Raw genomic sequence first — 27,895 nt, 5'->3', positions numbered from 1 at the left:
GGTACCTCGTACCACAACTAGCATCCTCTCTCCCTGTTCCACTCCCAAACAGAACGAAGTAAAAATGACTGCCTACATGCCTCTGTACGAACCCAAATCCCTCTTATCTCATCTTTGAGGTCTTTCCGCGAAATGTAAGTTGGCGGCAGTAAAATTGTACTGCAGTCAGCCTCAAATTCTGGTTCTCTAAATTTCCTCAGTAGCGATTCACGAAAAGAACGCCTCCTTTCCTCTAGAGACTCCCACCCGAGTTCCTGAAGCATTTCTGTAATACTCGCGTGATGATCAAACCTACCAGTAACAAATCTAGCAGCCCGCTTCTGAATTGCTTCTATGTCCTCCCTCAATCCGACCTGATAGGGATTCCAAGCGCTCAAGAATAGATCGTATTAGTGTTTTATAAGCGGTCTCCTTTACTGATGAACCACGTCTTCCCAAAATTCTACCAATGAACCGAAGACGACTATCCGCCTTCCCCACAACTGCCATTACAAGCTTGTCCCACTTCGTATCGCTCTGCAGTGTTAAGCCCAAATATTTAATCGACGTGACTGTATCAAGCGCTACACTACTAATGGAGTATTCAAACATTACAGGATTCTTTGTCCTATTAATCTGCATTAATAGTTCACCGAATGTGTATCACTATCGGTTTTCACAGCGAAATTTCACCTGCAAATCATATGTTTTGATAAAGGTTTTGGCTCAGTTAAATTTAATCCGTAATGAAAACGTTTGAGAAACAGAGCATGTAATCAGCCTTTATTAGTATACCGAAAAATACCAAAATCACTGCTCTAGTCTCTATTTAGCTTCATCAGGATAAAAGTAAATTCAGAAGATAAACACAAGGCGATTCCATATTAACAAAATTACTCTCAACTGCCCTGCAGAAAGGTCTTAAAGAGAGAAAGACCTTTTGAATAAATGCTTCTGGAGTTTTTGTTGCCTCAGATTTGTCATTCTCGAGCTTTCGACGACTTCCTCCGTCGTACCGTCAGGAGATTTCAGAAAGCCGTTAGGTACCATGGAGAAGTCAAGAAGTCACGGAACTTCCTTAAGCTATCAGAGATTATATCGCAGTATGTGGCTGAAGATATTGGTAGCGATGCTGACTTCGTTAGATGGAGGGGATGACTCAATTGATTTCTGTTGCATCAAGCACCAGTTTCCATGCCGTGCTTAATATTGTTCTTACATAATCTGATCTCAACGACTTCTTTGATGGTAGAATCCCTTAGTGCTGAAGGACAATGGAGAAATTAACTGAATCATTCACAGTCTGAAGAATTCAGCTTCGGTACCATTGTTCTTCAGTTATAGACATAATCTCTGGTAGCTTAACGAAGTTCCAAAGGCTCCGTGACGTCTCCGTGACATAATTCGGCCAACTAAAGTATCTAACGGCCAACTGAAAGCGTCTCACGGCGATGACAGAGCATGAGAATGACAAATCAGACGCGGCAAGAACTCCGTGAAGCACTTGTTCAAGAATGTCGCTGCGAAAATCTTCATAGTCAAGAGTATTTGTTAACTGAAGGTATATGAAACCTTAATATCTACCTCCGGTGAAGAAGAACTTCAACAACGATTCGGAGAACTAGTAGAAAAGTTTGAATGTAGCCCTGAAAGTCGGTTACAATCTGACTAAAATGATTTGCAACATAAACTGCCGACAATTTTTCATATTCAGGATATTTTAAGACAACGGCTGTATTAAGAATCGTCTGAAGAAACGAAAACAGAAAACTGGAATAAACAGGCCACATAATCGGGAACGACTATACTCTAGCCGAACGAAAAATATTCGAAAAATACAAAATTAATCTCAAGCCGAAAACAGGTCACCTGTCGGTACTTTAAGGCTGATCGTCCGCTGGAAGCGTAACTGTCTAATTGTTGCTCCGTAAACGGGTGACTATTGCAAAATCCCACCGAACACAGACATTTAAGTTTTTTAAATTTTTTTTATTTTTCATGATCCGCGGGACCATGCAAGCCAAACCTATTTGATCATGGGACGTGCCAGTATATAGTTTACAGAATGTTGATTAGAAAACTTATAAACAAAATGTCAAAGAGCTATTAAAGCCCAAAGAAACAGAGAGTATACGAATAAATAACTCATTACGAAAGAAAGATCGCAACTACTGCGAAGAACCCCTGTAAAGAATGGAAGGAATGCACCTCAAGGAAACTTTTCAGCTTGGATTTAAATACCTCGGCCTTATCACTCAATTTTCTCAGTTCCCCTGGAACGCTATTAAAAATTAAATCTGTTAATAGAGCACACCTTTATGTACAATGCTTATGGACGTATTATCCAAGGGTATATGTTATATGTGTTTGACATTGTGTCAACAGCTGGGGGCGATCTAAATGGTTATATTATTCTGAAACATTAGGTATGCCAAGATCACTTGTAAGTCTTTAATTAATTACCGGTATCGACATATCTTTGCTGTCAAAGGTAGCAAGCGGCATCAATATGTCAAACATAAAATACCGCAAATATAAAACATGGCGACTCCATTGTGGTGTTAAATGAACTAGTGCGCTAGAACATCATCACAATATGATGTGTGTTTTATATTTGTGGTATTTTATGTTAGACACGCTGATGTTCCTTGCTACCATTTTTTGTAAAACGACGCAACATCGCTATGTGACTTATAAGTGTCTAAAGATCGTGAACTTCTGTTAATACGTTACAAGATCCGATGATGACAACACAGATCTGCCGAAACCGGTAATCAATAAAAGATCTACAAGTGGTGTACCTGATATTTCAGAATAATTCAAGTGCAGACGGTTTCTCCGTCTAGTGTTCGCTGAACGAATGTTGCAGTTTCTTCTGAATATGTATTGCCTTCAGTAAGTCCCATCGTGGACTATATGTACAGGGATGGCAGGGATAGAGTTTAGAGACACCTAAACAACAGCCTGCACGAAATACGCGCAGATTAGTGAGACTACCCGTTTCTGGGCTAACAGTATTCTTGGCGACAGCACAGTGTTACCAAAAATAAAATGTGTTTCAAAGTCTTTGCATTAAACGTTTAGGGGATGTATAACATAACGGGGTGCAACATTTGTTAGTGACAAAATATTCGTTGACGCTTCCCGGCGATGCTAGTTTCCTATTACTAATTAAGGCCCTGAGAGGCAGCTGGACATAGGCACTGTGCGGCGTGTGCGTGTAAGGTATGTTGCATACAATCCTGTCATCTCCTCCACGTGATAGGCAGTAGTCTGAGCAAAATTAACGTTCCTGGTTCGCTTCTAAAACACCTTTCTACGTTTAGAGACACTCATTCTGAAGGTTTTCTTTTTTAAAATCACTCTGTCAATTTATGCAGTATGCAGATGTAGCATACTAGATCCTCCTCGTTCGGTGAAAAATCTCGTCGTCCCATGGACCGTGAATTCAATAAAAGACGCGGAAAGGGTCAGTGAACATTTTCTCTCTAACAAAAGTTGTAATCTACGATGTGACCCGTCACCCCTAGACGTGTGATGCAAAGACTTCGACATACCCCTCAAAACAACACACGATATAACATAATGAAAACAAGCAAAGGAAAATAAGCCCTCGTGTTTCACTCTCAGATACAAGGAGATCATTTTCATATTGAAGATACCAGCGTTCAGTTTCTGCACAAGATCTTGAAAGTTATACTTCCAAGAATGCCTTACATTTACCCTCATTCCTTATAAATGAAAGTGGTCGATTTCACTGACTGTTTGACCACCTTCGAACAGTAAATTTTTGCTTTTACAAGGGTTCCGTGTCAGAAACCGTATGCACTGCGTTTTGATACAGTTAAACGTTAACCTATTCTTTGAAAGCCACGTGCTGATGTTACTGACTAACCTATCAGCCACATCATTTATGTTACACTAAGTACTCGGGATTGCTCGGGTATGCATTTATTCCATAGTCCATCTCTTCCTTCCTCTCTCCCTCTGTCGATCTACTCCTCACTCCTCTCTGTTCACCACCTTCTCCATCCACCTCTCTATCCCCTCCTGTCCCTCTCTCTGTACATCTGCTATCCCCCCGCTCTAGGTCCATATGCTCCTCCCCACTCTCCATGTCCATCTGCTTCTTCCCACTTTCCATTCCACCTGCTTCTCCTCCCTTTGTCCACCTGCTCCTTCTCCCTTCGTCCATCTCTTCCGCCTCTTCGGAATCCAACTGCCCTATCTATCACCTTTTCATTCCCTCTGTCTTCTCCTCCCTTTATCTCTGCCCATCTCCTCCCCCTCTCTCTTTTCATCTCCTCCTCCCACTTCTCTCTGTCGATCTCCTCTTCCTTCCTTTGTCTGTCCATTTTCTCTTTCCCACGGCCGTCTCATCCTCCCTCACATCTATCATATTCACATCATGTCCACCTTCCCCTTTGCTGTCCCTCCATCTCTTCCTCCCCCTTCTCTATGTTATCACCCCCACTCTAATAGTGTGTTGCTGGTTCTTACCCCACGTATTTCTTTCCAGGAAGTAATATTTGTACTACGCTTGGTAGAAATCGATTAAGGGGTTTAAGAGAAGTTTTTTACCAACAGCTTTCCCACACATCTCTCATACGTTTCACATATATTTGTACGTATACTTCAGCTGTATCGGCCGTAGTGCACGAAGTTCAATGATCCACCTTATTAAGGTGGTTGCTACACGCCCAGACATGGAACCACTGGAGTTTTTAATTTCTTATCAACTACCTTTTATTTGCGACCTCAAAAAATGGCTCTGAGCACTATGAGACTCAACTTCTGAGGTCATCAGTCCCCTACAACTAGAACTACTTAAACCTAACTAACCTAAGGACATCACACACATCCATGCCCGAGGCAGGATTCGAACCTGCGGCCATAGCGGTCGCGCGGTTCCAGACTGAAGCGCCTAGAACCGCACGGCCACTCCGGCCGGCAGCTATTCTCACATGTGAGTAGTTTTGTTATGAGCTATTGTACGTGCAGTTAGGTCAGATACTCTGACATGTCTGCCTGTTCGGGTAAGCACAGCTTCAGACTCCCAACCTGCCCCAACACACTGCCGGGCAGTGTGTGCAGACCGGAAGGGGTGGAGCAGCACCTCTGCGTCGCCCTGTTGAAGTAGCTGTACAATGAGGTGATGGAAGTCACGGTATAGCGATATGCACAAATGCAGTTGGCGGTGGTAACGCATAAACAAATATAAAAGGGCACTGCATTATGGGAGCTGTCATTTGTTCTCAGATGATTCATGTGAAAAGGTTTGTGACGTGATTATGGCGGCACGACAGGAATTAAGAGACTTTGAATGCGGAAGCTAGACGCATGTGGCATTCCATTTCCGAAATCGTTACGGAATTGAGCATTCCCAGATCCACAGTGTCAAGAGTGTGCCAGGAATACCATATTTCAGGCGCTACCTCTCACAGCAGACGAAGCAGTGGACAACAGCCTACCACTTAACGAGAGCTGCGGCGTTCACGTAGAGCTGTCAATGCTAATCGACAAGCAACGCTGTGTGAAATAATCGCAGAAATCAGTATGGGATGCTTAATGTAAATTATAAGGTAATAATCGAAGAAAATATTATAAGAAAAAAATTAAGTGAACTAAAAAAAAAAGTACTAACGCTGCCATTGCGAAGCGACCTCCAGCTCCCATTTTTTGTTACAAAAGAAAAACAAAGGTTTTCCCAGTATTTTCTTTCGGAACTGACCCACAAGCTGCAGCTGTGTTTCTCTCTGTCACACTGACAGTGAAATGCAGAAATGCAGGAGACAATAGGTAAGGGCGTATGAGCTAACGACCTCCCTTGCGACGTATGTGGCTGGTTTGGTCTCGCCTTTCTTCAGGTTCTACAAATAGCATTGCAGACACATCCCGCGGCTGTATCTGCCTAGACTGCTCAGAGAGTCTGGAACTACAGCTCGATCTACATCTACATCTACATTTATCCTCCACAAGCCACCCAACGGTGTGTGGCGGAGGGCACTTTACGTGTCATTACCTCCATTTCCTGTTCCAGTCGCGTATGGTTCGCGGGAAGAACGACTGCCGGAAAGCCTCATCGCGCGCTCGAATCTCTCTAATTTTACATTCGTTATCTCCTCGGGAGGTATAAGTAGGGGAAGCAATATATTTGATACCTCATCCAGTAACGCACCCTCTCGCAACCTGGACAGCAAGCTACACCTCGATTCAGAGCGCCTCTCTTGCAGAGTCTGCCACTTGAGTTTGCTAAACATCTCCGTAACGCTATCACGCTTATCAAATAACCCTGTGACGAAACGCGCCGCTCTTCTTCGGATCTTCTCTATCTCCTCTGTCAACCCGACCTGGTACGGATCCCACACTAATGAGTAATACTCAAGTATGGGTCGAACGAGTGTTTTGTAAGCCACCTCCTTTGCTGATGGACTACATTTTCCATGAGAAATCCCAGCTACAACCCATGTCCTCGGAAGTCCCCATGCAAAGTCCTCTGTTGCTATTTCATGCCTGCCTCATCTGTCCACACTCTCGTTTGTCTTACTCCGACCACCTTCTACGGAGCGCCCACCTGGGTTTCGGCGCGGGGGGGGGGGGGTGCTTTAATTCTTCTTTTGTTATGTTAGAGTCCTCTTTTCTTCAAGAAGAACTTATTTGCTACGACGGATTTTCCGAAAAGAAGTTTTGTCATAGTTTTTGAAAGAGAAGATGGTATACGAGGTGACACAACCCGTTGCTGGTTGAACGACGGGAGATGCGTTAGCGGAGGATGAATGACGCATGCGCAAAGTGCCGAAGAAGAGAGAGTAGCAGCACATCGGCGTACCCGATGTTATTCGAGTACACATCACGATGATAGATGGACGTGTACTGATAACGTGGTCGACAATGGAAGGTGTACTGTTATCCGGTATGAATAGACACGTGGAACTTGGGTGTCCGTCATCTCCTGAGTTGGGTGCGCAACTGATCCCTAGCCCAAAGGCTATGGATCTTGTATGGTGACAGGTCATGTCTCGTCAAATGGTAGGTCGCTGATGTAGCATGTTCATAAAAGAAAGAGTGTTGAGGATGAAGGTCGAAGTGGGCGTCCCTGCACATTCACGGTTGAAAACAACATTGCTTCGAGGACAGGCCGTCCGACAGTTCCTTGCATCGCAGAGCACCTAGTTTTACCATAGCGGTTTCTTCATATTTACTGAACCCTACGACTGATGTCTCAATGTCGGTCAGGGACTACGTGGAAAAATAGTGCAAGGTGTATAGTTCATGATGCCACTATGTATTTGTTTCCGTGTGAGAAACAATGAAAAAAATTACTTTCGGAGCGTCCCGCGTATTTCGCTAAGCTCTTCATGCAGCCTTCCTTTCCTCTACATTACAGAAAATCGTATCCAGACTATCGGCAGGACTGGGTCTGCCTGGTGGCGAGGGACCTGGAGGCGCGCACGTGTCTGCGGCGGTCGCGTGCCGCGCCGGCCGGCCGCTGGCCTTATCGCGGCTGCCGGGTCACAAAACTCTGCACGGCGCTCCGTACCGTTCAGTGACCGCGCCGCGCCGCGCCACCACACCGCGAGCCAACCTCCAGGCCGCAGCGTTTCGCCGCTTCCATCAGTTTTACGCATTCGCGGAAAAATGCTCCTGTCGGAGCAAAAAAAAAATGGCGAATTGCTCCTGTTTATTAAAAGACTCTGGCCGAAAAGTGGAGTACTGGCTTCCTCATTCTACTTTCCTCAGCACCTTCAAAAATTTTGCCAAGAATTGTAGCATGCGAACATATTCGCGCTCTTTTTAGCGTGCAACTCACCTCTCACACCGGAAAGCTCCTCTTACTGAACTCGCTCACACCCACAAGTCACTCGTACCCATTCACTCCTACTTTCACAATCTTCCTCACTCATTCATACCAACTCGTTGTCATTATCTCTTTTTGTCTCTCTGTCACTCCCCTCCGTCTCACAGCCACAGCCTTCTTCATTCTGTCCTGCTAATACTGTCTTCTCTCCCTGTCACTGTCTCCCTCTTGTTCTCTGTTACTAACTCATTCATTCCTTCCAACTGCCACCGTCTCTTCTGTCACTATCTCTCTCTCTTCCTCGTTGTCATTGTCATAGAGTCTATCTCTCATTATAACTGGCTCTCACCCGTTTCCATGTTCTTCTTCTCTTCAGTCCTCTCCCACTGCCACTGTCTCCTTCACTCTTTTCCTAGTAATGTTCTTTCACTGTCAACTATGTTCCACTGTCACTGTGTCCCTCTCTCTCACATGCATTGTCATTGCGCCTTCGCTCTTTCTATACGACAACCACTGCCTACTATCTTCCAGCAGGTGTTACTCTTCCCTCTCTTTCATTCTCTATGAGCACAAAAAAACGCTAATATGTTCGCATGTTAAAGTTTCTGGTAAATTTTTAAAGGTGTTGAGGAAGGTAGAATGAGGCAGCTGGCACTCTACTTTTCAGTCAGACTCTTTCAATAAACAGGAGTAAATTCGCCGTTTTTATTCTTCGGGAGGATCATTTTTCCGCTGGTTCCCTTCTTTTCCCTGGCACAGGAGGCGATGTCATTCGTTTACTTACATGAAAACAATAAAAATTTTGCGTTTCAGACAGGATTTTATGCACACAGTGTTTTTGCACGTGCTTCAGAACTACAACAACATACGGTTCCCAGAACCCTTCCGATAACAACTTTACAGCACATTCCTCCTTACCTTTCATAAACTACGTTTCCGCCTCACACCGGATTTTACGTGCGTATTTTAAGCGAACAAGTAGGATAAATTTGAAACTCTGGACCTCGGAAAAGAACAAAGATACAAAGAAATTTTCAAGGTTGTTCGAGATCAGCCATTTTCTGTGCGTAGCCGTCTTGGAATCCTCGGCTCGGTTTTGGTAACCAAAAATCTTGTTTTCGGGTTTGCTCAGTAACCGCCCGTGAACCAACCCGAACTTCCGTAAGCCCCTTACGGCACACCGTAGACCACATCTAACGAACCGATTTGCTCCATTTGACTAAGCTGCGATAACTGTACAATATTAAACTATGACCTTGAACTGTAGGATACTTAGGATAAGACGATCCTGAGTTGCATGTACAACTGATCCCTAGCCCAAAGGCTATCCAAAACACTTGTCTTGCCTCTCTATCACCAGTAGAACCTGATGTACGAGCCCCGGAAAAATCTCGTTTTTATGAGCGGCGTTTGGGAACATATTAGGTAGCGCATTCTATCGCATGCGCACCGATATACGGGCACGTCATTCCATGCCACAGTTCATCAATCGTAGTGGCTGGCGAATAAAGGCGCGCCAGTGTCTCGGCAACCCATGGCAAACTGTTACCAGTGGGCGAGAGATCTGGAGAACGAGCTGATCAGGGCAACAAATGAACACACTTTGCAGCGAAGAAGATCAGGAAAAGACTGGCAACATGAGGTCTTGCGTTATTCTGTTGAAAGTTAACATTATGGAGACCTCGAAATTAGGGCGCAGCCACCGGTCTTAACACGTTAGAAACGTAGCGCCTGCTGCTCGAATTACCGGCTACGCACAGGTGTTCGTGTTGTGTACCTAGTGGTATCCCATACCAACATGCAAAGTGTTGGCCCCCTATGACGGTGAAAAATGCAATCTGCCCAGTTCATTCTTGTCGGAGCATCAACACACGAATACATCCTCCACGATGCTGTAGTCACAACTGAAACTCGTATGAGGCGAGGATTTGATGTCACTCATATATCCACGGTTGTTGGGCGCACAACTGTTAGCGTGTCTCTCGTTGTTGCGCAACAATCGCCACTTTGCTGACAGTCCGTCGCGTTCCAGACGTCGTCGCACTGTCCGTGTGGATACTTACATTGATCCAAACTAGACCATTTCTTGACTCAAGGTACGTGACGCAACTCTACGGGCCTTCACGTGGGAGCGAACGGTATGCGCGTCATCTCGGGCCAAACTCTTCTAGCTGACATCATTCTCCATTTTGAGTGTCGAATCTAACTTTTAGTGCAGTTGATTCTGATAAATTCACATATAACGCAATGTTCTGCTAACGTCATTGTCGATGATATGATGTTGAGGAAAGGTGCTACAAATCTACTAATGAAATTGCCTCAAGTAAGTCAGTCCTTCTTTGTCTGGTGTATTGCTGTACAGTAGAAGATCCCCTTCAGATAGGATAGACGGACGTAGTAAAAGTTCAAAGAAAGGCAGCTCATTTTGAATTACGCGAAATAGGAGGGAGAGTGTCAGGAATATGATAGCGCGAGTTAGAGTTGCAATCATTAAAGCAAAGCCGTTTTTTGTTACTCCAGATCTTTTCACGAATTTTAAATCACTCAAAAGGGGAAAATATTTTGTCGACTTCCATCTACATAGAGAGAAAAGAACATTGCTATTTTAAAGAAAAAGCAAAGCTCACACGGAAAGGTTTAGGTGTTCATTTTTCCCATGTGTTATTCGAGAGTGGAAAGGTCGAGAAATAGTCTGAAAGTGGTTTTATGATCCTTCTGCCAACAACTCAAGACTGAATTGCAGGGTAATGATGTACATGTAGATTTAGATGTGTGTGTAGAGACGATGTAATGCGGTGTCGAACATACTCGTAGCATAGTCGTCTAGGAGAGCAAATCAAGGACCATCTAGGTTAACGTCCTCATTACACGGACGGATAACCATCAAAAGTGTCACGTGCTCTCACCGCATGGGACACAGTACAAATGTCTGCAATATAGCACAAGTTGTTGTCGCCCAGTCTGCTGCTCAGGAATCTTACATCATTACTCCCACCACCAGGATTGCAACTAATTATCTCTGAATAAGGGGCTACCGTAGCGCAAGTAAGAGATCTGTGGAAGATACGTTAAGGGTTGGGAGTCTCAGTATAATTAGTAATCAGCTAAACAGTTTTCATTGTCACCCGTCGGCAACACGGCTTCGAAGCCCATTTTACAAATAAAGAAAACACCACTGGACATCAATTTCTGGCCAACCAATGCTCCACCCCCCCCCCCCCTCCCCGCCTTCAAATGCCCCAACAGCCACACAGGAAGCGAACTATAACAAAAAGTCCTACGTTAATTTAGTTTAAGATATTTTATTTTTAAGCAACAATTTTCGGTGTATATAAACGCTTGAAGATGAGCAAAATATGCTTGAAACGGTTTTCAGTGTGTTAAATTAAACATAAAACAAAAAAGTACAATGCTGGTGGCAGTTATAATTTTTCTTTGCAAAAGTAGATTGCTGAATTTTTGCTGTTGTCATTAAATGGTTTTTCGTCTAACAACCGGATGAAGTGAAGTGTGTAGTCAGAATGGACAGCGGTGCATTATGGATCTACTTGAGATGCAGTGTGTCTGTACTCTCTGTTCTTTACTTGTGCTCTGCGAAGAGGAGAATAATGGGTTATGATATTTGCACGCCGTACTCTAGAGCTCTTGAGCAAAGACATCTTAAAACCGTCAAAAGCTGTTATATAAATACTATTTACTATTCTCAGCTCTGACAGTACGCCAACTGGGGTGGTGCTTTCTTCATTTACCTTCAGTTCATTTCACTTCGCTCACCTGCAAATAGTAGTCTTAAAAAGTCTTGAACTGCACTTCGCCGTGCGAACGTATTTCGGCTTTGTGGGTTTATGATTTCCCGACGTTTATTCAGAGCCACTTTGCCGCTTTACAATGGACGTGGTTGCCTGTTCATTAGATGTCAACAAACTGAACTGTAATGTAATTCCTCGATGCTTGCTACAGTGAACGCAGATGCCCCGCCTGTGCTGTTAATATAACAAGCCATCTTATATCGATGTTATATTGATAATTTTTATTGACCTGAAAATGATTTGGTATCTAAGGTGGTCTAAAACAATAAAATTAATGCCATAACAATTCTGGCGGTTTTAAGATTTATTCTCTGCATGATGTGTACATTTGAGGTAGGGCACTATTTTTCATTTGTGCGAATCTGCTTCCTTCCGAAGTGCAACACGACACAGTGTTGCCCTCAAACACAGACAAATGAAGTCATTTTGACTAGTTCTACGTTATTCAACTCTTTCACGTGTAAAGGCAAAGAGACGGCTGCCAAGCAGAAGTTGTAGAAATGATAAACACTTCCTGTCGAGCAGCCGTTTTCAAAGGAATACTCACAAAACCCGTCTCCACCTAACATGTGGGCAGCTTAAAAAGTTTACCTGGAGTACACAGATGAATGAATGCCGTATGAAATCTACAGACATATGCAGCGCTAACTCTCTTTGTAAGGTGCACATTCTGCTATTCACTTCACTTTGCAATGTCAGCTCTGGCCGTTTTGTAACCCTATACACGAACCAACTTAACAGCTAAGGAACTTTCTGTGCAATGCACAGGAAATATTTCGTAAATGTGTAAAAACCCAATGCAAATTCAGTATCATGACATGATGTCCGTACGTTTCCCATAGTGGTATATTTAATGTTGTTTACAATAACATTTTAGATAAACTAGTAACAGGGATCGGCTGGATACTGTTACAATGTGATAAGAATAAATGGTCCGTGCCAAGCAGTCGTAAGCCAGTTACTACACACACAGTCAAATTGATTCTGTAAGGGTAGGCCCTTTTACGTAGATGAGTAAAAGATCCGAGAACAAGCCTAACGAAACAGAATCAGAAATCCGAGAAATACTTTATCACTGTAGGAGGTGGCGAAAGCCAGACGAGTGAACATAGCACAGGTGTCTGGAGAGCCGATGCGCCCACTTAAACCCGACTAGACATGAGCTCTTTACTTCTCGTATGGTGTCGGTAGTGTAGTCGGCCATTTTTCGCGAGAGGTGCTGTCGTAACTGTTTCGATTGCCTCGTTGTCGGAGCCTATACAGACATTGGGCGGGGCTACTAAAGTATGAATATGTCATTACTATTAAAGTGATAAGTCGCTTATTCATGGTGTACAGCCGGATTTGGTACGATTACGTTACCCACGTCTGTGTGCAGAGTACTACTCTGTGGTGGAGGGCAGAAAATATTTTCATCCTTGGGAGTGTTCCACTGTGAGTAGCATTCTCGAACAAATATCTGAAAGCCACAGGGAAGGCCTAAATTATGATTTTAAATGAGACGCCCGAATACAATACAGAAAAACCGGTCAATAACGGGTACTCTTATTAATCTCATACATATCTACGAGGGGGATTCAGACATATTTCTCTCCCGTCGCCGCCTACTAGTGTGACTGTGTGAGTTGGTGGTCAAGTCATGGGACAATTTCAAAACTGCGATGCAGTGTTGCACGTACTGAGGGAATGGACATTCTCAATAATGTGTCACCCACATGGAGCTGTTTATGTTCATTGATCCCTTGGTGTCTTTAAGAGGAACTGATCTTATCATGAAACATGTTTTCTCTCTTCCGTTCTCTATTTTCGCGCAATGAGCACAGCGTAACACTGTTCCTCCGGCACAATCGTTGTGAAATGTATTGCAATACTTCAGTTTTCCTAGAAAGGTAATGTGAACTTCCTCAGGAGACTAAGAGACTGCAGTGTTGCCTACCAGATTCAATTACAGATAAGGGTTTTCTTCTTTAACAGCGAGGTTATAGCTGTTCTGTGCTCAATAATGACAAAGTAATTGCGTAATTCTGTCATTTTATTTACGAGAATTCCCCACAAGGCTTCAGAAAAAAGAAAGTGGTATGGCACTGATGTCCGTCAGTCCCTAAGAACGCCTCCTGGCATCTGCTTGGGACAGATTTCTATCGTTCCAGGCATTGGTCCCTCAATACCAAGAAATGAATTGTTGTGCCATAAGTCTTTCTGACCGTGAAGAGTGCGTAAGCAATCGATTCATGTTCTAAATGATCAAATGTGTGTGAATACCTAAGGGACCAAACGGCTGAGGTCATCGGTCCCTAGACTTACGTCCGCAGCTCGTGGTCGTGCGGTAGCGTTCTCGATTCCCACACCCGGGGTCCCGGGTTCGATTCCCGGCGGGGTCAGGGATATTCTCTGCCTCGTGATGACTGGGTGTTGTGTGCTGTCCTTAGGTTAGTTAGGTTTAAGTAGTTCTAAGTTCTAGGGGACTGATGACCATAGCTGTTAAGTCCCATAGTGCTCAGAGCCATTTGAACCATTTTGAACCCCAGACTTACACTATACTTGAACTAACTTATGCTAAGAACAACACACACACACACAAACACACGCACACACACACACACACCCATGCCCAAGGGAGGGCTCGAACCTCTGGTGGGACCGGCCGCGCAATCCGTGAATGGCGCCTCATACCGCGCGGCCACTCCGCGCGGCGATTCTTGTTCTTCCATTGTTGAGAGAAAGCAGAGAATAAAACCTGATGAGCACTGTTCGCCGGACCTTCTTTAACAGTACTGCAGAGGTGAGGCACGAAACTCGTATCCACGAGGACACCAGGTCAGATAACCGTCCGGCCATCCGGATTTACATCTCCCTAAATCGCGTAAGTCGAATTGCGGGATGGTTTCTTTGAAAACTCACAGCCGATGACCTTCCCCACCCCTCATCAATGCCAGCTTCGCCTCTAATGACCTTTATCGTCGATGACAAGTTAATCTTCCATCCCCTTTAAAAGTACCAAGGGAGCAGCCTGGCTTAGTATGTGTATCAAGCGAGTAAGAATCATCCCTCCGCCTCCGGTGTGCGAACCACATACCTCTTTCTTCCGCAGATAGACCCACTTAGAGCAATTTAAAACGGAACATATTTCTGTAACGAAGAATTTGTGGTTTCCAATCAAAAAGCAAACGTGTATTCCCATTACACTAGAAACTCTGCTCAATGAGCGTATGAAGCTCTTTATTTATTATTATTTTGGCATCTAAGCTGCGCGCTTACAGTCATCGTATAACGTTCAACACAATGAGGAACAACCTAAACATTGAATTTAATGCATTACGCATCACGATAAAGATCAAATTATAGTGGAAACATATTAAAAGCTGGCCTGTTCTTCCAACATAAAGGTGTATAAAAGCCGATATTATCTCAGTTCTTTCAAGCAGAGCAGCACGGTGACACATGTCGGCAACCGATGGTGACCAGACGTCGTAGGAGGTGGCTAGTCGCACTGTATCTGTTCGTGCAGCCAAAAAAAGATACGGCTGACATAATCTTTTTCACCACAGTCGCGTAATTGGGATGCGACCAGACCACTATGATGAGTATTCAATATTCAATACGCTTAGAGGAGGCCTAACGATAGAATACTATTAAAAGTAATTGCAGTACTGAAAATCAGTCGAAAGAAGGGCAGTTAAACGTAAACTCTAGGAATGTGCGCGATGCGCCGATTCGCGTCGTGAGTGTTTCGGAAACATGGGTATTTTTGCAGATTTAAAAATTAAGGAATCAAACCCAACAACCAACGGTTTTATTAACAGAGCTTCCGGTAGTACAAGAGGGACTGACGTTATTACCTGTCCGGATAGCCAAGAGGAAGAAACAGCACGGCTGTGTTTTCACCGCCAAGATCGATCGAGTTCGGCGTGGTGCAGCGGGGAACCCCCGAGCATCGACCTGCGGAACACGGACGCGGGGTCGCGACCGCGCCGTGCCCTGCCCCGCTCATCTGCTGCTGCCACTGTGTATATCGCGAGACCAGCTCTCGATCGATAACTGCGTCACGCCGGGTTACACCTGCCGCTTCGCACAGCCCGATATCCATATAGAGTTAAAAGGACGACAATAGAGTTTGACAGAAAATCCATCCGAAACGTTGTTCTCTCCCAATTGGGACGTGATGTAATTTCTGACTGGACACTGCCCCTGTCCGCAGCTCCTATATAGAACTCGGCGATGTCAGAGAGGAAAATGCAACTGTGACAAATTTGGGTCCCCGTAACACGCTGCGTTTCAGTATCCAAAATACTATATATTTACAACTAAAGATGATCTAGACATTCTCCAGAAAAATTATATAGCAACCCTGTTCTGAGGTTCCCGGGTTCGATTCCCGGCGGGGTCAGGGATTTTCTCTGCCTCGTGATGACTGGGTGTTGTTTGATGTCCTTAGGTTAGTTAGGTTTAAGTAGTTCTAAGTTCTAGGGGACTGATGACCAAAGATGTTAAGTCCCATAGTGCTCAGAGCCTGTTCTGAGGGATTATGCCAAGACTGCAGTCAGTCAGAAGCCCCAAAAATTGAGTGTTAACATGAAAGTGTTAGTGCGTCTGAAACAGACCTATTCAATATCACGAGTGGTGATGTACTATGTACACAAATGCATAGCATGTTGTCAGCTGCAAAAGCGTTCGTTCCACCCCCGACATCTTCCTCACTCCCACCCCCCAACCCCCAGCCGCCACCTATCGCGTGTGGTATGACGGGACAGTATCTGTATAATCATCGACGGCATCATTATCAGTGCTACTCGGCTGCCAATAAGATACAGGCTACTGTGTGGCGAAAATGACATTTACGCTAATACATCCGTATTGACATGGATTTAAACTGCATCTGAGGTTAGATATGAATGTCTAAAATCTATTCGTGTATCTTGAAATCTGCTTACAGGAGAAAGATTAGACCGGTGGGGTGAGGTTTCAAATAAAAAAAAAATATTAGTAGGCTTCGTACGGCTAGGGAAGAAGCTAAAGTTATGTATTTCATGTGACACACTAAACTAGCGTATTACGCACACATTTTAAAATACGGTAACAATTTTGTTTAGAAATTTTTTACAGTGTTATTTTGACCATGATTTACTTTATCAGTATTTTTTCTAATAGTTATATTTCGTTCAGTAGTTACTTGGGAAGCTGTGCTGTACAACATTCTGCACTAAGTATTGATAATTGAACATGCGTTATTCTATCTATAAATATCCAAAAGTAACACACTATGGCCCACTGTAGGGAATCATATGGAGAACAAAAAGAAACTGTGGCAATAAACAATAACAGCAAAATATTCGTCCCTCTTGTTGGTCGTTACTGTTCCTCGAAACAGTCCATCGCCTATTTCCTTCCACCTCCAAGTTCATCTCATAAGCCATTCCGACTCCGACGGTCAGATAACTTCGAGATAATTCTTTAATTCTTATTCTCCTTCCCTTCCTTCATTCGCCCTTCGTGTCCCACTTCATGATTAATGGCACATATGCTCTTCAGACGACGACCTTATTTTGAACATCTTCTTCATATAGATTACGTTCAAGTGTACTGTAAAGAGGATGGTTGTTGAGGGGTAGGGGTATTCCTCTGCGTCCTGTTAGTCTCCACTGCTTGTCTGTTGGCATATCAATCACCTAATGTAAACACGAAAATACAACAAATAAAAAACACAAAAAATATAAAAAAGTTACTGGTTGTTCAAACGTCTGACATGATGAAAGTTGTGGAATGTAAAGTAAATACTTCTATCTTACAAAGTTCAGATCATTGCTTTAGTGCAGCGACGTTCAGTGCATACAGTTTGTGACACTGATATAGCAAAGGCAAAAGATGACCAAATAAACCGATGAGACCAGAAACGTTAAATTTCCATGGGAGGACAATTGCGTGCGTTCGATCATTCAAACTCAAACCCAAGAACCAATCTTGAGACGCTTTCGGCACACGTACTTCCACTTACATGCCTCACACACCCCCTTGCCGGGCTTTGACCAGCTTTTCAAGAAAACTTTCCACAGAACGCAACAGCGTCACACATCATTTTCTACAAAATGTAAAAAAAAAATCTTCCTTAAATGCAAGTACGAAAACGCTCGCGCATACATACACACACATACGTACACGCACGCACGCATACCCACCCACCTACACACCCACCCACCCACCCACCACACACACACACACACACACACACACACACACACACACACACATACATACACGTACACACACACACACACACACACACACACACACACATACACATACACACACACAAAAACCTGATGAGCGCTCGAACAGCTGTTATATACTCGTGTATTTGGCAGCTAGCTCTCAAATCTTATTAGAAAAGAACGACGGTAAAGATAGAGAAGAGATTAAAAAACGAGGAATTTCTTATCGTTGTCGACCTGACAGATATGAGCTATAATGTTTATTTATTTTTCAACATACGCACCTTGTGAATCAATACATTTACTGCAACAATTTTCCAATCTTGTTAATACCCCAATGAAAAGCAAAAATGTCCCATTGTTCAAAATGAGGGTCAGTCACCACTTCATCCTCATTCTATGATGTAAATTTTTGTCTATGCAGCCATTTATACAGCGCTAGGAACAAAAGGTAATGGCTCGAAGCGAAATTTAGAGATCCCATTGAAGCGAACATCGTGCACTTTTGAAGCAACGATCCAAGACGTGTGTGAAAGCACGTTGTCGTGATGCAAAACAACTCTTTCTTTCACAAAAATTTAGCTCGTTGCTTGAATGTCATCCTTTCATTTCTGACGTAGTCACAGTTCTGACCTCGTGGAGGCAGTCTGTGAACACCAGAAAGTGAGAACCCTATAAAACAGTTATGACGACTTTTTCTTCCGCTGGAGACGTTTCTGCTTTAGTACACGTTCAACGTTTGCCACTCACTGTTTCGACTGTTGGTTCGTCTGCAGAGAGTAATAATATTAATACATTTTTCCTCTGCTGTTTCGATATATCGAACAACCTCACTGGAGTCTTGTGCAAACAAGCCTTATCTCCTTCTAATAATATTTGTTTATACAGGGTGTTTCCGAAAGAGCGTGCAAAAATGTAACAGGACATAGAGAAAGCTCCATTGAACAATTTGAGGTAGGGAGCCTGGGATTGGGGAAGCCAGCAGGTATGGAAGTAAACTTGTCTACCGCTTTGTCTGGCATCACTGTCCTCCAGTTTATTTACAACTAACATGTGTACAAGTTTACACGCACTGCGCTGTTTATTTACTTGTACATTCTTTATTTCGTGCAAGTAAACAAAGGGGACGAGCCTCCATGTCTTCTACCTGGCCGTCTGAATGGTAACCTGTACTTGAGGTTGGTGCAAAGAGTTCTACTTGAGTTGCTGGACAACGCACCCTTGGCTGTTCGTGAGAGAATGGGGATACAACATGACGGTGCACTTCCTCACTTCAGTGTGGATGTCCGCAACCATCTCAATGCTGTATTTCCTGTTGGCTGGATTGCCTATTCCATGGCCTGAAAGATTACCAGATCTGAATCCCCATGGTTATTTTCTAGGGAGGTATCTAAAGACGTGTATGAGAGCCCAGTGGATACGGAGATGGAATTAGTTACCAGAACTGTAGCTGCCTATGACATGATTCGAAACACACCAGGGATATTTGTTCGCCAGTGTTATGACTGCATTGAGGTTGATGGTCGCCAGTTTCGGCGTAGTTTGTAAGATATAGTACAAATGTACGTTCACTGTGTCAGTGATGGTATTGACAGTTAACTGTAACTTATGTAAATAAAAAAAGCACACAGTAATGTGATTTTATTCCTATTATCTCCTTAAGCTGGCCTCTCTGATACCAGGTTCCTTACCTCAAATTGTTCAGTGGACCATGTCCTGTTAAATTTTTGCACGCTCTTACGCAAACACCCTGTATATGTTTCCTATCCATCGTTAAATGCCTTGACATCCATCGAGAGGATAGCTTTGTCACATCCAAAAGGACGTGGTGTAAACTTCTGTGGACGAGGCCTATCCAGGTCTTTGGGACAACTCATCTACCTTTAATCGACGATAAATTAGCGAATTGCGGTGTATAGATGTAGATGGAGATTCCACATTTGTTTTCTTCCCTTTCACTCGCCAATTCAGACACAACCAATTTATTCATCCTGGGAGTTGTGAGTCAGTCGTGGGCTATTATTTGATCTCTCTAGCTTTTGCAATACTTGTAAGGATTTAAATCTAAATGAAGTAGTCCACTTTGGACTAATCAGTTTTGTTGTTTGTGTGTATTTTCCAAATTCTTTGGTCATACAGCATTCGCCTTGACAAAAATGCCGTCTGTAATTCAATTATGTAAAGCCAATCTGTCTGCATCCCAGTCGAAACAGAAGCAGTGTAATTCCATTGTCTTTATTTAGCCTGACACTTGAGAATGAGTTTGATGACAGAGTTTAAGACGCAAATGAGCACTGTAATCTATGCGGCAAGAGAAAAAATATACGAGCAAAAATAAAGATAATAAAGATGAAGTTGCTAGACAGAATGATTTAGTTCGAAGCCGGGGGAGATACGTCACGTGCGGAAAGAGAGTGAGAGTGCGAGAGGGTGAGTGAAATGGAGAGAGATTGAGGGGAAAGGGAGGAGAGAGAGAGAGATAGAGAGAGAGAGAGAGAGAGAGAGAGAGAGAGGGAGAGGAAAACAAAGAGAACGAAAAAGAGGCAAAACGATCGTAAGTTTGCAATTAAAGTAGCTCAAAATAAATGTCACCTCTTGGCAGTGCCTGTTGACAGATACAAAAGATCCAGTTCTCAGGATAAATTTGAAGCAACAGTGTTACATCACGCATCCTGTATTACAACTTGTAGAATATCCACCAGTATGCGGGTAAGGTACGTTTTAAGCCCTGCTACGAATACGTTATCAGCGAGTTTCACTGATACAACGAGTTTCGCAGGTTAGAACTGCTTCAGCTATTGTTTCTCGGCGGAAGAATCTTGTAACTGCATCGGCGACCCGTAGACGAAGTTCTTGGTGCCACTGCTCTAAGAAATTCCTGGGAGAGTTCAGACTGTAAAAATTTATTACGAAAACGATATCTCCCGCGGCCCAGCGGACTGCGAAATGAGCCTATGCGCCGCGGCCGTTTACTCGGCTGCCCGAGGCGTTCCAGCCTCGGCAGCACGACTGCCGCCTGACATCACTCGATAAGCGTGACTCACGGGGCGTTCGTGACTGTGTTCGTTCACCCCACCTGAGAGCACGTGGAATTCATTAGTGCTTCGTTGAAATGCGGTCGAACTGCATGAAGTGTAATAAATGTCGCGTCGAGATTTCTGCAGAAGACTGAAATGGCATATTAAGTTCCAGAAATGGCATGATCTTCTCTTATTATGCAATTATTTTTATCTCTTCGAGACATAATCACAATTACACCCTTTTAATCGAAAGACTCTGGGCATCTTCTGCTATTGCAAACCTAAAAGCATAAGGTTTCTAAAGGTAATAGACGTATGACAGAAAGTGCTAACCATTCAGAGGGTGTTATTGTTACTGTGCGTAGAAGAAATACAGGTAATACTAATTGAAAGCCCATCGTAGAAAATAATTAGTCACCCCAGCAGAGACTTCACGTCCTTGATAAAGGCCACAGTTCAGCGAGAAAAATGAAGGCTATAAGGTTCTTCAGGTCTGCCGTACCCATCTGATGCAATTCTATGGTTATTAGATCCCTTGCTACCACATTGTGCCTTTGTCCCTCATCGGCACAGGTTCAGTGTGGATGTTAACGGATTGGCATGTTCAGCTTAAGGGGTAGCAGCATGCCTTTCTTGTTACCATCCAGTTACCCCCTAGGAAGGAATATGTGTACCCCGACTGTCTGCGTGGAGAGTTATTCATGTCAAACTAAGAGAAAATTTCCTGTTTGCGAATCGTGTTACTGAGGCGTAACTTGGCTACCAGCCCGGCATTCACTTAGTCGGAGGTGGGAAACCGCCTAAAGACCACAACGAGGCAGGAAGGCACACTGGTCCTCCTCGTTAATCCGTCGGGCGGATTCGCTCTGGGGCCGGCACATCTCCACGTCCCAGAAGTGGCGCTTAACATGCACGGCTATCCAGGTGGGGTGATTACTGTATTTCATCCGCTGCTCCCAATAGTCCCCGACGTTTTCTGTGGAATAAGGAGCGGGTGATTGAGCAGGTCAGTCATGGTGTGATGAAGTGCTAGAATACTATACGAGCCAGGAATAAATGCATGCAGCCTTATGTACACGGTTTTTGTCTTCTTGGAAGACGGGCGTGTCGACTGCCTACTAATCATAAAGATTTAGAAATAAAGGCAATGCATCGACGTCGAAAATATGTTTGTTGCATTGTCCTGCTGGAATTTGAATTTCCCGCCACTTTCTAGGGGAGGGGAGGGGCTTAGGTTAGAGGAGGTAGCCCAACTGACCTATTATCCCGCCAAAATTTGAACTTCCCACCATGATTTCATTGCAACATTGCCATATCTATCACCGCCATCTTGGATCCGCCATATTGAATACATTTGGCAACAATGCAACGTGGGGCCATACATAGTTTGTCCCACTACTTATACCATTTGGAATGTACCAGGGATGCACCAGACTGTGGCCGACAAGCCACAGGCTGCTTGCCTTTGATCTGATAGCGACCCGCCCTTCATTGTTCGTTATTACATTTTTTCCTTCACTAATTTGTATAAGGTAATGCTGATAGATTTATTTAGCAATACTTTCGTGAAAAAGCACCACAAAAGATGCAGGTGGAGCTCATCGACAAGCACTGAATGACAGGCGGCAGTGGTCAGCACACTGGAATCGCATTCAGGAGGAGGACCATTCAAATCCGCGTCCGGCCATCCAGATCTATGTTATCCGTGATTCCCCAAATCACTCATGGAAAATTCCAGGATGATTCCCTCGAAAAGGGCACGGCCTACTTCTTTCCCCATCCTTTCATAATCCGAGTTTGTGCTGAGTCCGTAAAGACGGCGCTGTCGATGGGGCATTGAACCCTGATCTTCCTACCTTCCTTCCTTCCTCCCTCCCTCCCTCAACGGCAAGAAAAACGATAAGACATACGAATTTAATTCGACTAAGCGAATTTTCTGAATTACCATCGCTGTTTCGGCAGGAACAATTAAAATTATTAGTAGATACCACACTGAAACGCTCTAGCTTTGTTATACGTACACTGAAAAGACAAAGAGACTGGTACACCTGCCTAATATCGTGTAGGGCCCCCATGAGCATGCACAAGTGCCGCAGCACGACTTGGCATGGACTCGAATAATGTGTGAAGTAGTGCTGGAGGGAACTGAGACCATGAACCCTGCAAGACAGACCATAAATCTGAACGAGTACGAGGGAGTGGAGATCTCTGCTGAACAGCACGTCGCAATGCATCCCAGCTTTGCTCAATAATGTTCATGTCTTGGGAGTCTGGTGGCCAGAGGAAGTGTTTAAGGTCAGAAGAGTGTTCCTGCAACCACTCTGTAGCAATTCTGAACGAGTGGGATGTAGCATTGTCCTGCTGGAATTCTCCAAGTCCGTCGGTATGCACGATGGACACTATTGGATGCAGGTGATCAGACGGGATGCTGTCACCTGTCAGAGTCGTATCTAGATGTATCAGGGGTCCCATATCACTCCAGCTGCACACGACCCACACTATTATGGAGCCTCCGGCAGCTTGAACAGCCCCTGCTATGCAGAGTCCTTGGATTCATGACGTTGTCTTCCTACCTGTACACGTTCATCCAGTCGATACAATTTGAAACGAAAGTCGTCCGTCCAGACAACATGTTTCCAGTCATCAACAGTCCAGTGTCGGTGTTGACGGGCCCAGGTGAGGTGTAAAGCTTTGTGTTGTGCAGTCATCAAGGGTCCACAAGTAGGCCTTCGGTTCCGAAAGCCCATATCGATGATGTTTCGTCGAATGGTTCGCACGCTGACAGTTGTTGATGGCCAAACACTGAAATCTGCAGCAATTTGCGGAAGCGGTTCACTTCTGTCACGCAGAACAATTCTCTTCAGTCTTCATTGGTCTCGTTCTTGCAGGATCTTTTTCCGGCCGCAGCGATGTCGGAGATTTGATATTTTACTGGATTCCTGATATTCAAAGTACACTCGTGAAGTAGTCGTACCTCGGAGATGCTGTGTCCCATCGCTAGTGCTCCGACTATGACACCACGTGGAAACTTGCTTAAATCTTGATAACCTGCCATTTTAGCAGCAGTAACCGATCAAACAACTGCGCCAGACTCTAGTTGTGTTATACAGGGGTTGCCGACCGTAGAGCTGTATTCTGCCTGTTTACGTATCTCTGTAGTTGAAAACACATTCTATACCAGTTTCAAAAAATGTGTGTGAAATCCTATGGGACTTAACTGCTAGGGGCATCAGTACCTAAGCTTACACACTACTTAACCTAAATTATTCTAAGGACAGACACACACACACCAATGCCCGAGGGAGAACTCGAACCTCCGCCGGGACCAGCCGCACAGTCCACGACTGCAGCGCCTGAGACCGCTCGGCTAATCCCGCGCGGCCCTATACCAGTTTCTTTGGCACTTCAGTGTATACGGGAACAAATATTTTCCATTAGGAACATTAACAAATCAAAAAGTAGGAACCGCCTGACGAATGACAATTCAGAGTAAGTGTTGCGCTTGTCTTATACAATCGGTTTTTTTTTTTTTTTTTTTTTAGGTATTCATGTACTCACAGTGCGGCCGCACGCGGTACTAGCAAGTCTGTACACTTCCGACTGTAACAGTGCCGTAGAGGCTGCCGTTCGGCGTAGTGAGCGCCCCAGCAATATAGTATTTCAAAGGTTCCTGAACGACATTCCCCACTGCTCAAATAAGGTGTGATGCTACAGCGTCGTAAGTGCACTGTTTGTCAAACCGTCTGGAAGGGTAGAATTTGCAAACTAAAACGAACGGAAGCACGCAATAAGAATACACTGTGTCATTTTCGTACGTAAGAGACCCCTTTTTCTAGCCAATATTCGATAATGGCACAAAATGAAAAAACTAACTGTGGAATGAGGAACAAGTTTGAATAAATACGGCCTAAAAGAACAAAGGCCGAATTAATTTAATAAATTTATGGCCGTAGTCCAACTATGAAACAGAAGACTATTAAATGGAGAAAAAAAACAAGGAACTATTATTCAGCTCTCAAAACGGATAGCACAGTAAAAAGTGAGAAAACAACAGAAAAACTTTTACTCCGTAGTATTTTTGTATTCGTGGAGCCGTAGTTTTTGTAACATCCATTACATAATGGAACGGGTAAAGTTATAAACTGAGATGCCAACATCGATATTTGTAGTACCGGTCGTTTTGAAAGCAAGAATTGTAAGTAAGTGCGTTCGTTGCGATATCTGAACAAATGTTAGTGCAGATGAATACTGAGCGGAAAGAAGACAGTGTAGTTTGTCTTCCACAGGTGCGGGGTGGCGCGGCGCGCTGCAGCGGCAGCGGCGGCATCAGTGGCGCGGTGAGGGTGAGGTGCACCTCAAGCACGGCCCTCGTGCCGCGGTGAGCAGCCCTCGACCTTGTGGCGCTAAACACCCGCCAGCCGCCAGCCGCCAGCCGCCAGCCGCCTCTCCCTCGGCGCGCCGCCACCGACACAAATACAGCTGAGCACAGCCGCTACACTAACGGTGTACGCAACGCAAATATGGAGACCTAGCGACGCTCATCCGTACCAGCAGAGAGGCCGATGTTCACTGCCTGCACGATTTATCTGTGAGCTATGTCAGAGTTTTGAATGAGAGGTAACTGGATAAAAAAAATAAGATACGCACGTCTGCATGTCTAAAGACACTGCTGACCAACGTCGAACTGGGATTGCACATTAACGTGGTCACTGCCTATGTTCAATGTGCAATAACCACTCACACACGGCATGACAGCACTAGCAAGGGAGGGCTTATGAAGCGAAACCCACCCGGGAATCGAACCCGGGCGCGCTGCATGGCAGTCAGATGTGCTGACCACTTTTTTTTATCTCATGTTGTTCATTGCAATTGTTCCGGGCGGACGTCCCATGACACGCGTTCAAAGTTCATCGTTGATCCATTCTGCCAGCGTTTTGATAACAGAGGGCAGCTAACCCTCTGACCTAACACGCTGAGCTACAGTGCCGGCAGCACTCAGCTAATGGGCGGACACAATACCTACAGATGTGATTAGATAATAATGAGCGAAATTTATGCCGCTCCACTGAGTCGTTACATGCCACTGAAAATGTTAACAAGGGTTATGCTAACTATTTTCCTGCGGGATATTCTCAGTGTTGAGAAAATCGCGATTGAGTGGATAACGTCATAGAAGTAGAGAATTCTTTGATGTGTAGTGCCAGACACTATTTCATTATCCTAAAGTTTAATTAATTAGTAACATCCTGCATGCTAGAATATTTTAAGTGGCTTTAGTAAATGTGTGAAAGTAATGCTCTCTCCCATGTGTTTTATTTCCCATGGATATCGTGAGTTCGCCGGCCGGAGTGGCCGAGCGGTTCTAGGCGCTTCAGTCTGGAACCGCGCGACCGCTGCGATCGCAGGTTCGAATCCTGCCTCGGGCATGTATGTGTGTGATATCCTTAGGTTAGTTAGGTTTAAGTAGTTCTAAGTTCTATGGGACTGATGACCTCAGATGTTAAGTCCCATAGTGCTCAGAGCCATTTGAACCAATTTGATATCGTGAGTTCGTAGAGAGTACGTTGAGGTGATTACTATGAATTAGTGGCTCCCGTGAAGGTTCCTTGAATTATTATATTGCACACACATCGCTTTGATTCGAAATATGGTAGGAAGACCGGAGGGACACGTTTACAAAAAAATGGTTCAAATGGCTCTGAGCAGTATGGGACTTAACAGCTGAGGTCATCAGTCCCCTAGAACTTAGAACCACTTAAACCTAACTAACCTAAGGACATCACACACATCCATGCCCGAGGCAGGATTCGAACGTGCGACCGTAGCGGTAGCGTGGTTCCAGACTGAAGTGCCTAGAACCGCTCGGCCACACCGGCCGGCGGACACGTTTACACACGAGGCACGCTTACAAAGAGCACTTTTCTCTGGAATCGTTCTTGATAGACGTTACCGTCAATGAACGAGTAGTACTGTCATTTACTTAGGATTCTCGCGACCATCACGGCACCATTTGAGTGAACGTCTTAGTGCGAAGAGCCTACATGTATTTATGTTTTCGTGCAAAGTGAATAAATTTTGTTACACAAATATCTATGCTCCTAGGGAGCATACCTTTTAGAATTGAAAATAGATAAATATTTGTTCTTTTACAGGAGATTATTCTACTTTACTATGTGCATTTGTATAATTTGAACATGTCCGTGAGGCACGTGTACGCCCTATTTGCGTTGCCATCCTAACAGCAGTTGGGAACGCAGTCTAAAAAAATTAAAGCACTGGAGAATAAAAGGTAGCAGTTACTATAAATACAATTTGAACTTACTGTACCTTAATCAGAAAGAATTAATGCAACGATAGCAAAGACTGTTAAGGGCAAGAAATTGTTCAAAGCAAGACCAAGAAAAAAATAGTGTTTTGCCGAAAGATAGGTGTTGACTCGGTTATCTCCCCATGCTCTCCTGTCTTCCGCCATCTTCTTCCGCTCCACTTTACGTCGCCTATTATCTTGTACCTGCTCTTTCCTCTCAATCTCCTTTCACAAAATAATCCTTCCAAAGCGTTTGTTAGCAAGGACTTCCTTTTCAATGAATGTCCCATCTAATTCTTCTTCCTTTCTCTTATAGCCTGCAGCAATCTGATGAAACTTTTTGAAACGGTACAACCAATGAAAAAGATATCAAGATTGGATCCAGTGCCTTAGACGTAGAAGGTGGGCCCAGGATGACTGTGCCACCGGTAACACATTACTTTAGGTGTACATTAATAGCAGCTTATGTTAACAGGTGGAAGTTCGTCAAAATATTTGTTTACTGCTAATAAAATTTCTGTATTTTACCATGTTAAAAACTGGTACAACTTTTAAATATGGAAAGGTGTTAATCGCGCCGTTCTTTATTCAGTGTTCAGCGTTTCAAAATTTCATTAGTAGACAGAAGGTGTAGGATGGAGTGTACAAAGCAATTAACGACAGCAAATACATGGGTACTAACACAAGTACACATATTAATGATGCATATACATACTTTTCAACTAACATCATACTTGCATTTAAATGAAACTTTAGTGAAAGGCTCACGAAAATGA

This window comes from Schistocerca cancellata, chromosome 3 (genome assembly GCF_023864275.1).
Source record: "Schistocerca cancellata isolate TAMUIC-IGC-003103 chromosome 3, iqSchCanc2.1, whole genome shotgun sequence".
NCBI lineage: Eukaryota > Metazoa > Arthropoda > Insecta > Orthoptera > Acrididae > Schistocerca > Schistocerca cancellata.
Note: the sequence above shows the minus strand (reverse complement) of the source record.